We start from the raw sequence: 8,119 nt of genomic DNA on the forward strand, positions 1-8,119 counted from the left end.
CGCTAGGGGGCCCAAAATCTAATCATTTCCAGCTTTCATCACACCCCACCTACACACCAAGTATGAAACCAATCCACCCAACCGTTCTTGAGTTATCTTGTTTACACACACACACACACACACAGACACACAGACAAACGCGGGGTAAAATATAACCTCCATTCCATTACATTTCATGGAGGTAAATATAACCTCCATTCCATTACATTTCATGGAGGTAAAAACTACAATGCATATTAATTGTCGTTCGAAGTTTAAGATGAATGTTAGGAATAGCTGTCGTTGTAATGGCTAGGTATAGGTGTGATGGTTTTGTTTTTAATTCAGCTTTAGTTTCTCAGGCATCCTTTTCCCTACATATTATCAACTTTTTGATGCTGGCAAAGACATCCCTTGTCTCTGATGTTGACTGTCCTTGCATTGACAGTACATATATGTATGAATGAATGAAATTAATATTAATTGCACGACAATTGTACACTGTAGAATGTACGGCAGCAACTATTACACAGAGTACGAAATAAAGGTATAGGGTAAAACTTTTAAAACATCCTAATTACTATAATAACAATAATTAGGGTCGCCTCTTGGTCGACTGAGAGCCAGCAGTCCTGAGAGCTATCGCATGAGGGCATGTGTCAGGAGATCCAGAGAAAACGTCATAGCATAGATCGGAACCAGAATGATTTCAGAGACATTTCCAAGGCCTTGACAGGACGCAGCTTCAGCAAGACATTGGTTCAATTCCGATCGAAGATCAATAATCTGACGCAGAAGTTCAAGATTGTGCATGATCAGCGGGTCAGAGGTCGCATTACCATGCATTTTTGCTGTCGGATTTGTAGGCCAAAACGGATAGAACCATTTTTTGCATCATAATGCTATCTACATACCAAAAACGGTATGTCCTTCTTTACAAACTGGCCCCTGAATTTCCAAAACATGACGCCAGGGGGCCCACAGCTATACCACTTACTCAGCCTCAACAGCTTTCAAGCACAAACATTACTGCTAAAGGGTCTTGGAAAGGGGGCCACCCATTTCATATGTTGTAAAGGGTCATGCAAGGGAGGGATTATCCATGTTACTAGGGGCCAAGGGTGTAGAAAGAGGGCCACCGTTCATTTCACCAGGGGCTGTTTTACATTAAAGGATGTGGGATCCATTTCAACAACATTTCCATATGTCAGCAATACCACAGGTAGAGTTTTTGGACTAGTCTATTTCACCTTTCTACCTGTTTGGAATTGTCTATTCTTGCACGCAAACTTTTTAAGATTCATTTTTGGGCAAAAGTGTGTTTAGTTGATGTCATTTTTAAGCACAAGTGTTCCATGAGGCTATTCCAAGGGGTTAAGGGTATGGGGAGAAAAGGCCATTTCATTGAGGGTCAGGCAAGGGATGTACCATTTGTTTCACAAGGGGTTGAGGGTGTGAGGAGAAGGGGCCATCCAGTTCACAAGGGGTTAAGAGTGCGGGGAGAAGAGTCCATTTCACTCAGGGTCAGGCAAGGGATGCACCATTTGTTTCACGAGGGGCAAAGGGCGTTGGGAGAAGGGGTCATCCATTTCACAAGAGGTTAAGGGTGTGGGGAGAAGAGATCATTTCACTCAGGGCTCAGGGTCAGGCGAGGGAGGGGCCATCCGTTTCACAAGGGGCAAGGGAGGGGCCATTTGATTCACAAGGGGCAAAGGGCTTGGGGAGAAGGGGCCATCCATTTCATAAGGGGTTCAGGGTGTGGGGAGAAGAGACCATTTCACTCAGGGTCGGGCAAGGGATGCACCATTTGTTTCACAAGTGGCAAAGGGCGTGGGGAGAAGGGGTCATCCATTTCACAACGGGTTAAGGGTGTGGGGAGAAGAGACCATTTCACTCAGGGTCGGGCAAGGGATGCACCATTTGTTTCACAAGGGGCAAAGGGCGTGGGGAGAAGGGGCCATCCATTTCACAAGGGGTTAAGGGTGTGGGGAGAAGAGATCATTTCACTCAGGGTCAGGCAAGGGATGAACCATTTGTTTCACAAGAAGCAAAGGGTGTGGGGAGAAGGGGCCATCCATTTCACATGGGGTTAAGGGTATGGGGAGAAGGGATCATTTCATTCAGGGTCGGGCAAGGGATGAACCATTTGTTTCACAAGGGGTTATGGGTGTGGGGAGAAGGGGCCATCCATTTCACAAGGGGCAAAGGGTGTGGGGAGAAGGGGCCATACATTTCACAAGGGGTTGAGGGTGTGGGAAGAAGAGACCATTTCACTCAGGGTCAAGCGAGGGGTGCACCATTAGTTTCACAGGGGGTAAAGGGTGTGAGGGGGACGTCCATTTGGCGTCTGGTTAAGGGTGTGGGACGAGAGAACCAATCCATTTCGTTTCAAGTCTAGTTTAAAACAAACACTACACATCTGATTCAACATATTTGCTTAATAGCATTTATTGGCAAAATTGATGAATGCAAAGTATAAACATTTCAAAACCACACTAGAAAGGTTCCCGACTACCACTGACCACGACATAAAACAGAAATATAAAACATAAAACAGGTGCAAAAGGAGCCTCCATTCACAAAATGTCCTGACCACCTACTGGCTACAAAACTCAGCATGTCAACAAAACCCACTCAAGCACCTTAACACCAACCAAGAAGTTGTGATCAGTCCTTCCAACAATACCCTCAGGACGTACAGAGGGTATCGTTCGGTCGGTTAAAGCAATGATTGCAATCTCACAACTCATTTACTTTCTATCATGGCTAATGGCACGTTAGTGCGACCATATCTGCAGCATGTTGCCATCTAACGCATTCCAAGACACATTAGAACAATTCCCTGTCCTCTTGCAAGGCGTACACACGAGCACCGATCGTTCTGGACGTCACCGTGGAGATCAGCATCGGACACCCTCTCACCGGGATAGGTCCCACCATGAACATTGTGGCCGTAGTTGATCCGGGCTTGATGGCATCAATAAGATCCTGGAAGCTGCTGAGAGATGACTCTCCTTCCCAACTTGTTTCAACTGCAAGAAAGTGAAATTACAATTAACTAGAGTTCCTCGAACACACATCTTCGCCAAATAAACATTTTTTATCGAAGGTCGTTGTTTTTTAATGATTAATGTATGTAATTATGGCTATAATGGGCCGGCTAAGCACCAAATACAGCTTAATACGAGATGTTAATATAGCAAAGCTGGATGTAAGGTCTTTAGTTAGGCTAGGTTAGGCTACCTGGTCTTTAGTTTTATATAAGATTTCACTCTACAAAATGTACATTGCAGTCTTTTCGTAAAAAAGAAATAATAAACAAACTTTGAGTGACTGGCCTATATATTAGATAAAAGGTCATCTAATGGTTATCTAAGGGTCATACTTAAGGATTGTTACGGCCCTGCCTTGGTGAATGTTTGTGTCCATCTCATGAAAATAATAAGTAAAGTTTTGCAATCGCGAGTTAAGTCAGAGGTATTTTACACAGTCGCTGTAAAAACTTTATAAAACACAGTGATAGCAAAAATACGTGTTCAGAAGACTGTGTCTTTAGAATGACAAAGTTATAGAAAAGCGCAGTAAAAACATAAAACAGAGCAATAGCAAAAAAACGTGTTCACAAGACTGTGTCATTAAAAATGACACTATAGAAAAGCGCTGTAAAAACATGATAAAACAGAGTAATAGCGAAATATCGTGTTCAGTCTTTAGAATGACACACTTCTAGAAAAGCGCTGTAAAAACGTTTTAAAACAGAGTACATGTAATAGCAAAAAAACGTGTTCAGAAGACTGTGTCATTAGAATGACACACTTATAGAAAAGCGCTGTAAAAAATTTATAAAACAGAGTAATAATTTAGCAAAAATACGTGTTTAGAAGACTGTGTCATTAAAATGACACACTTATAGAAAAGCGCTGTAAAAACTATATAAAACATAGTAATAGCAAAAATACGTGATTAGAGGACTGTCTGTGTCATTAAAATGACACACTTATATAAAAGCGCTGTAAGAACGTTATAATGTAAAGCTATAACGCTTGTTTATGTTTTAGTTTGTGCCGGCTTCCAATAACTATGGATTTGATCTTGCCAACATTGAGCTCAGACATTAATATGAGTTCGTGAGAGGGGACCTCAGAACTTGGCAGATTTGCCGTGTGGGCTGAGACGATATCTTGAAAAACGTTCGGCAAGCCCAAACATACTATCGTCAAGAGTCCCTTTACAATCTTAATTTCACTGAGGCATGGGTACATATCTAGACTACTAGTATATTCATAAGCCTTACTTAGATCCTCCTCTACAACCTAGCACAAGTATATGATATTGTCGTAATCTGTTGCACGGAAACCCCCATGCAGTGCGAAATCGAGGCCAAAATCAGGCAAAAACAGCCAGTTTGAAGGCCAACTTTGACTCTTCAAATCTCATGCCGAAATAGTATTTGAATCATTAAGCGTACTGTAGGCGATCGAACAACACATGAGGATTACGTTGGCACCTTTGACAGCCTGATTTGGCCCACTGCGATGTTTAAATCTTTTTTTATGTGACCATGTCTTATGCCTCAAACGGGCGGGCGTGTAACACCCTGCCATGGCATGACGATTAGTTCTGCTCTACCTTTGATTTGTCTGTGCTATTCCTGAGACTGAGGGCAGGGGGTTAATTTGGTGTGACTGGCCCTTGTCAGGGAAAGGAGATCAGGCTTCTGCTTCTGTCTGAAGGGCTTGAATGATAAATGATGATTAATGGTCCACACATTAGTGCTGGACTAGGGTGACAATGGTGCCAGTGTCATATTGCACTGCACACCACTTTTGTAAGGGATGTGCTTCTCTCCATGATAAGAATCCCAAAGTAATTATATTAAGTAGATCGCGATTTACATAATTAGCATCTCATTATGTTGATAATCACCCTAAGTACCTACCCACCAAAAGCAAAGAATATCCATCAATCCCCTCTGCAGTTATCCTTCTTAAAAGTTACAAACTATAAGACCCACTGCAGTTCCAAACAAGCTGCTAGGGGGCCCAACATTACACCATTCACTCCTAGTCCCAACAGCTATCCACCACTTAAAAATCATGAACATGGCACTTCTGGAAAATTTAGGCGCAAGCTTTGACGCTCACTTGCAGTACCAAAACAAGTCGCTAGGAGGCCCATTATCGAACTTGACCTTCCTTTCTGTGTCCCCTACCTATCAACAAAATATCATTAGCATCCATGTAGAACATCTCGAGTTATCGTGTTAACAGACAAACGCAATTACATATAAAGCCAGCTACAGCACCATAGGTAAAAGCTAGCTAAACCATTCTCGCACATGACAATCCTTTACACAACCGCTACACACCTGCCAAATATTGTAGAAATCGCCCAGCTGCATTTTGAGTTATGCTTCTCGACACAAACCTCGAAAAAATACAAAGCTCGCTGCTGTGCCGTAGGAAAACGCCAGGTAAACCATTTTCAAACTAGGCATGCCTTTCGACAACCGCTACACACCTACAAAAAATCAAAAAGTTCCATCCACAATTTCTCGACTTATATGCTGTTGACCTACATACAGACCCAAGTAAGCAATCTTATAATCTTCTGGCGAAGATAATTATGACGAGCTACACAACCATCCTTTTGCTGTTTTCTAATCAAACAATTTGGTAAAAAGGAAGCCTTATGCCCTGCAAATAGTGGAAGAGATAACAGAAATCATGAAAAAGAAGTTAGTAGAATACCGTAATGCCTGTCACGCACAAGTTCAATGCAATCTGGCCGAATTGTTGGTTACTGATCTTAACTGGTCGAAGTTGGTATGGACTATTCAACATCAGTGACATTGGTCTAAATCTAATAAATTCGGTACGTAGTACAATTACAAATCTGGATGTATTGGCATGATCACAGAAACTTTATTGTAATGAAAGCCAGCTATTGTCACTTAAAGCTAGCTTTCACACAATACAATACCTTGCAAATGTCCGGGAAAGGTCCCATGTCCATCAAGACATCTAAACATGAAGTCAAGGAATGTCTTCTGAAGAAGCTGATGAAGACTTCCAAGGAAACCCACAACGAGAGGAGGCATCAAGACGCCTTCCGCGAGGACCACTGTTTCTCCGGATGTTGTGAAGCGCATTCGTGACTGTGACGCCTGGCACCTCCTCTGCCCACCTTTCCCTTAGCACGTCCAGACATTGCTGTAGAAAATACGATAAAAGAAACAGACATGCATCAGAAGCATTACCACTGATGTAACAAATACTAAACGTCTTTGCCCAGGTAGAAGTAAGATCAGTGATAGAAAAGAATTACAAGTCAGAGAAGTGAGAAAAAAACAACTTTGTGCTTAACATTGTACAAGACCATAAATTAAACTGTAAAATTACACTTGCCAACGCAAAGGAATTTATTGACATTCTGTAGTACAATACAAATCTGGATGTATTGGCATGATCACAGTACCTTTATTGTAATGAATGCTACCAACACAGCTATTGTCACTTAAAGCTAGCTTTCACACTATACAATACCTTGTCAAATGTCTGGGAAAGGTCCCATGTCCATGAAGTCAAGGAAATTTCTTCTGTAGAAGCTGCTGAAGACTTCCAAGGTAACACACAACGAGAGGAGGCATCAAGACGCCTTCCGCGAGGACCACTGTTTCTCCGGATGTTGTGAAGCGCATTCGTGACTGTGACGCCTGGCACCTCCTCTGCCCACCTTTCCCTTAGCACGTCCAGACATTGCTGTAGAAAATACGATAAAAGAAACAGACATGCATCAGAAGCATTACAACTGATGTAACAAATACTAAACGTCTTTGCCCAGATAGAAGTCAGATCAGCGATAGAAAAGAATTACAAGTCAGAGAAGTGAGAGAAAAAAACAACTTTGTGCTTAACATTGTACAAGACCATAAATTAAACTGTAAACTTACACTTGCCAACACAAAGGAATTTATTGACATTCTGTAGTATAATGCAAATCTGGATATATTGGCATGATCACAGTACCTTCATTGTAATGAATGCTACCAACACAGCCATTGTCACTGAAAGCTAGCTTTCACACAATACAATACCTTGTCAAATGTCTGGGAAAGGTCCCATGTCCATGAAGACATCTAAACATGAAGTTAAGGAATGTCTTCTGAAGAAGCTGATGAAGACTTCCAAGGAAACCCACGAGAGGAGGCACCAAGACGCCTTCCACGAGGACCACTGTCACAATCCGTACACATTACTGTGATATCAGAAAAAGACATATATTAGCCGCCTTACTACCACTGTAACAAATACAAAAGACTCAAAGCCTACTTTTGGAGCATTGAATTGAAAATATTGATCAACCCAAATTCTAACTTCGAATTCCTAAACATGTTGTGACAGAAATTCTACTATCTTTCTTATACTTAGATGTCAAGAATATGTTGTATACTTTGATATCTTAACTTACGCCAACCTATGGAAATATTTGGGTGCACCGATGCACCCACAGAAAAAAAATGGGTGCACATCTCCAATTCTGGGTGCACATGGGTGCACATTCACCCAATTTTTCGAGGCCTTCCAAGAAGGTTAAACCTCTTTCCTTAAACTTGCCAACACAAATGAAAACTCAATTATTGACAAAGAATGTTGTTCTATAGATAAAAACTGTTTTCACACAATACAACCTTGTCATATGTGCAGGAAAATCCCTTTCGTTCATGTTCGGCAACTTCCTTCACCAGTCCTTGGCAGCTTTCCCACGTCCAGGCATGTCTTCCTACGCTGCAGGGGAGGGAGTTGTTTTCCGGAGCTGCGCAGAAAGTGCCCAGTGCCTACCCTTAGCCTGTTTCTTTTAGATAATTTTTTTCCCTGGGCAAATTTCGATCACAAAGGTCTATATTTCTGCAAGAGTGACTGAAGCATGTATATTTTTAAAATCTTGCCAAAAATTGTGACCTTTGGCATGCTTTGACCTATGAGTGACCTTCATATTCGAGACTGGCACATGGACTGATCCATTAGGGGAGGGGGTGCAATCCTGACATCATGACAATCATCTGGCTGTAGCTCGTTAAAATGCCGGAAGTGAACTCGGGTTTTTTGACCAAAACAAACCTAACAAATCCAGCTTTGCA

The 8,119-nt window shown here is 41.9% G+C and overlaps 1 long non-coding RNA gene across 1 annotated transcript; it reads right to left on the minus strand.

Annotated features, from left to right (window-relative positions):
* Positions 1–2,426: 2,426 nt before the first annotated feature.
* LOC118432490 lies at positions 2,427–7,771 on the minus strand. The gene is made up of 5 exons (XR_004833092.1): positions 7,670–7,771; positions 7,076–7,236; positions 6,525–6,740; positions 5,962–6,191; positions 2,427–3,011 (listed from the first exon to the last, which is right to left on the minus strand). It is a non-coding gene; the product is annotated as an uncharacterized LOC118432490 (long non-coding RNA).
* Positions 7,772–8,119: the final 348 nt, after the last annotated feature.

The sequence above is a fragment of the Branchiostoma floridae genome, chromosome 15 (genome assembly GCF_000003815.2).
Source record: "Branchiostoma floridae strain S238N-H82 chromosome 15, Bfl_VNyyK, whole genome shotgun sequence".
In the NCBI taxonomy this organism is placed as follows: Eukaryota; Metazoa; Chordata; class Leptocardii; order Amphioxiformes; family Branchiostomatidae; genus Branchiostoma; species Branchiostoma floridae.